This window comes from Paramisgurnus dabryanus, chromosome 15, assembly GCF_030506205.2.
Source record: "Paramisgurnus dabryanus chromosome 15, PD_genome_1.1, whole genome shotgun sequence".
In the NCBI taxonomy this organism is placed as follows: Eukaryota; Metazoa; Chordata; class Actinopteri; order Cypriniformes; family Cobitidae; genus Paramisgurnus; species Paramisgurnus dabryanus.
In genome coordinates this window covers 36,810,972-36,815,914 of record NC_133351.1, presented here as the reverse complement: position 1 = coordinate 36,815,914, position 4,943 = coordinate 36,810,972, and the positions used below count along the sequence as shown (strand labels likewise).

Genomic DNA, 4,943 nt, shown 5'->3' with positions numbered 1-4,943 from the left:
ATAGCTACTATACTAAATGCATATTAAATGTATTATATTGAACCCACTTCAAATATATTAAATGCATTTCAAGATATATTTAAAGTCAATTTTAATCTATTTGCATTATATTTAATATATTGAAATTGTGTTAAATTGGAACAACTTCAAATATATTTAGTGCAATTTAAGTGTACTTCTTTAAAATTCATTTGAAATGCACTTCTCATACACTTAAAAATACAGTTAGAATACATTTAAAGCTTAATTTAACTGTGCTTTAAGAACACTTTAATAGTACTTCAGCATATTAGAAATATACTAGCATTACATTAATAGAAATGTATTAGCATTACACTTCTATTTTATTATAAAGCTGTTTTTAATATTTAAAATGTTATATTAAAATCATTAAATTTTAAGACACATACACAGATTTTGAATACAGAACAATTTAATATACTTCATATTGTGTTGTGTACATTACAAAAATATCTAAAGTAAATTAATCAAGCACAGAGACATACATAATCTCTTGACCAAAGAGAAACATATAAAACAAATATCAGAGAAATGCAATTACAGAGCTACTTCTATCAAATTGTACAACATTAACATTAAATGTATTAATGAAAAGTACACTATGAATATGCAATCACTAAATATTCATAAGCAATGATTATATAATAATCATAATGTAATTCTCTGCATAAAAAGTTAATGAAAAAAAATGTTTAAGTGCAATTTAAAGACGGAGTGCACAATGTTTGAAAAACGCTTTGGAAAAGGAAATTGGGCCGACTACCAAAACACACTTGTAGCCAACCAGCAGTAAGGGGCGTGTCTACTAACTGACATCCTTGCCGGGGTTGCGTATGTGTGTGGTGGCTCTATCAAAAGAAGGTCCAGATTCTATTGGGGTAGAGGCATGTTTGTTTAGGTAATTTCAAATGTTAACATTGGCTTTCAAAAATAGTGCACTCTGCCTTTAACCAACTTAAGATAAACCTATAAAAAGCTGAACTAAAACACAAAACAGTTTAGATGTCACATGTTTAAGTGGAGGGTGACTTCTTCTTGCAATTCAGACACCGTAGTAATTGAAGACTGCTTTATCACACGGGCTGTGAAAAGGAAACAGAATATACCAATTAACCAATAATGAATGAACATTTGGATATGCATGTTTAAAATAAATTGGCATAGATATGCATGTATGGAAGTTTTGTTAACTTCTCAGTTTACCTTTTAAAGCTTGACTGTGTCCTCATCAAGCGTGTCAGTTTTATCTGTCACAGCACTCTACAAGTAGGAATGAAGATAGGATTAGAACAGGCTCATGAAATAAAGCAACCTGTGTGTATTACAGGATATGTTTTACATTGATAATTGTGTTTTATTTGAACCTAGATCATTTTCCATTGTTTGTCTATTGTGGTCTTGCAAACTTAAGGTTCACCTCTGTTTAAGGAGATTTAAGGAAATCAGAAATGATGCCAAACAGGGCTCCAGACTGCTATCAAATGGTGGCATTTTGCCACCTAAATTTGAGAGTGTGCCACTGAATTTTACATCCGGTCGCACATGTGCGACCAGCAAATTTGACCTTTTTTTTGTGATATGACCACTGATCTATATAAATGACTGGATTGCGCATAGAACGCTTGACGTAACTGCGTGAGGTGAAGCCAGCGCAGAGTTCGAGCCGCCATCTTGGTATACCCAACCGGCAGAGAGCGTCATTGACTTCCATTCAAAATCATGATCAAAATTTACCCCCTTTACAGCGTATCAGTTACACAAGGTTAATTTTTAGGATATGTGTACGTTAATTATTTGTTAATTCTGGTGTTATTTGCAATGTTTATGTTTTAATCGGGCAGGATAATGGATTTATAAAAAACCGTTAAGGTGAGTGTGTCTGCTGCATTTGCTAATGACACGGGTATAAATAAAGTTTTTTTTGACATTCAGCTACACTGTGACGGTCAGCGTTATATCTCTAAATAAGTTTAGGTAACTTGTAAGTTAAGATAACATAATTACAAAACTAGCAAATTATTGCATGCACATACTGTACAAAGCATGATTATTTATTTAGATTTCAGAATGAGCACGTTTATTGTCATTAATACTAAATATGCTGCGGTCTGTCTGCTGATCTGATACTGTAATAAAGATGAATGTATAATAACTGTGTAGCCTCTTATGGAACGGCTGAAATTCCACAAGGGGGCGCATTTGTTCCTCAGACGTTGCACAATAAACATGACATCCGAATATATTCATTATAAATCATGAATGAAAAGTGAGATTCGAACGAATGTCTGTTAGTGAACTTATTGTATACACTATTTATATCGTAATTCGGTCAGAAACTTCAAGATTGTGAGATGAACAAATCGTTTTGTATTAAAAGGCTTGGATATTCCATTTCCTTGGACTTTTGGGGATTTATGAACAATTTGTTTTGGACAATTTCACCGAAGCGGATAAAGGAAAGATTTTGAAGGTAAGTAAATATCCTAAATCGGCGCCGCCCGGTTCAGGTAACTAACAACTAGATTACAGTTTTATGACTGCTAAAAATCATATTATGCTTTCTGTGTGCGCTTAATGGAATCCCGAAAGTCTAAGCTTTACAACGATGTGCCGCATGACCGTATATTTTGAAGATTTAATGCTTCAAAGTTACAATGACGTAATGCAGCCTCACGTGCAAGGGAGGGGGTGTGCCGTGTACGGCACAGTGTTCCTTATCAGGTTAAAATGCAAAATTTACAACTTTCAGTAAATAACTATTTACATGCTTTGGACGTTTGTGTTGTAATAATGTACAGGGTAACTTCAGATATAAAAACGAAGACGAGTAAAGTGATGTTTTATCATTAAAATCTGATAACGTCCATTGATTAAATAGAACTTTTGGGTATACCAACATGGCGGCGCGGTGGCTTCACAAGTGTGACGTCATGCGCAATCCAGTCATTTATATAGATCAGTGGATATGACACTAATCTGAAACAGCACATTGTACTTTCTGAATCTATAATTAAAGTATTTATTAGTAATACAGTCTAAATTAGTAGACATGTGAATATTTGGTTAGCATGTTGTTTTACCGTGTGTGCCCCTAAATTTTCTGGTTGCGCCCCTAAAATTTTCAGTTGGGGGCCACTGTGCTCCTAGTAAAAAAAGTTAGTCTGGTGCCCTGCCAAATGGTGCAATGATGACTAGGCCAAGTCCCTTACAGCTTTACAATAAAAAAACGTTTTTTACAAGAATAATTCAAAAGGACAGAAATTAGCCACCTGGAATGGATGTGTTGCAAACGTTTTTCTTCACTCCACATTTGCCCCGATTCAAAAATGTCAATAGCAGTTGATCTGAAAAACAACAGGCAGGTAAATGATGATTAATGATTTGTTTTCGTTTTAAGATTTACTTACCCGAGTACAATATATTAAGACAATATAATATAATCAAACCCAGCCTCGGCAGTTTTACAATCTCTCATAAAAGTATCCCTTCTTACAATGTCATTTTTGTGTCCATATGTAATTAGAAATACATTTAAAAATAAACAAAAAGACAATAAGGTTGTCAAGATTGAACTGATATAAACATTAGCCATTGAACATTACTGGAGTTATAATAACCATATGGTCATATCATGGTATTTTCAGGTAAGACAGCTCAAACATTCATTTTAAACTAACGTTAGCGTTGCAAGAGAAACATTAGAAAAACCTTAAACGTGAAATCAAATAGCAACAACAAACTTACCACCAAGAATAAGTCTTTCTATGCGCTATATCTTCATTTGTTCCTGTCTACTTGGGATCTGGTTGGTCATATTTATGTCCCTGTGCTAAAAAAAAGAAAGGTTTTAATGATTTCTGAAATGCTTAAGAGAAATGCCTAACGTTAGTCAGAAAATAAAGATGTTCCAATTACCACACGCAACACAGACATAACGTTACATAAAGAAGCTGGGTTAAATGTAATGTAATACTTATTTAATAGTTAACTAAATAAAGAAATGTGAAAATCTGTCATCACTTACCCTCGTGTTTTCTCGTTCATCTCCAAACAAAAAGCGAAATACTTTTTCCCTCGACGTCAGATCCACTAAAACTGCTCATATTTTAAATCGAGTTGTTTTATCTTAGTCCTCTGGTGAAATATGATCGCCGATTAATTAAATAAATACGTTTAATGCAGAGTCGCCATCTAATTTAACAGTTTATACGTTTAATGCAAGCAACCGCAGGCACCGTGAACAACTGAACTAAACTGAACAAGTTTCAAATAGCACCGTGACGTGTTACTATGACAACAACCAATCAGGTTTAGTCACGTGTGTCACGTGTGTTGTTTGAAATTAAACAAGTAAGATTTTGAAATTAAACAAGTAAGATTTTAAGCAAATCTTTGAAAAAATAGCTTATTGTGCAATCGGAATGATATAATGTTGAAAGGCTTGAGGAAAGTTCAATGTTAGCTTATTACAATTAATGAATCATGTTTTGAAAAAAGTATGTTTTATCCAAATATACTAAAACTTCACTAGAAGTACATTTGTGTTTAGCATATTTCTTAAAAGTGTAATTATGCATATATTTATTACCAGCATACTTTTAGTACACTTAATATAAATACATTAAAAATATTCTTAAGTTTAGCATATTTCTTAAAAATGTAATAAAGCATATATTTATTACCAATGTACTTCTAGTACACTTAATACAAATACATTAAAAATATTCTTAAGTTTAGCATATTTCTTTAAAATGTAATTAAGTATATATTTATTACCAATGTACTTCTAGTACACTTAATATAAATACATTAAAAATATTCTTAAGTTTAGCATATTTCTTAAAAATGTAATTAAGTATATATTTATTACCAATGTACTTTTAGTACACTTAATATAAATACATTAAAAATATTCTTAAGTT

At 32.2% G+C, this 4,943-nt stretch overlaps 1 long non-coding RNA gene across 2 annotated transcripts; it reads right to left on the bottom strand.

The window, feature by feature from the left end:
- Nucleotides 1–205: 205 nt before the first annotated feature.
- On the bottom strand, nt 206–4,727 carry LOC135758563 (uncharacterized). Of its 2 annotated transcripts, XR_010536530.2 has the most exons (5): nt 4,046–4,727; nt 3,766–3,850; nt 3,291–3,365; nt 1,225–1,281; nt 206–1,103 (listed from the first exon to the last, which is right to left on the bottom strand). It is a non-coding gene; the product is annotated as an uncharacterized lncRNA (long non-coding RNA). The 2 variants fall into 2 exon arrangements; XR_010536529.2 differs by lacking the exon at nt 4,046–4,727 and having other exon boundaries at nt 215–1,103; nt 3,766–3,970.
- Between the last annotated feature and the right edge of the window lie 216 nt (nt 4,728–4,943).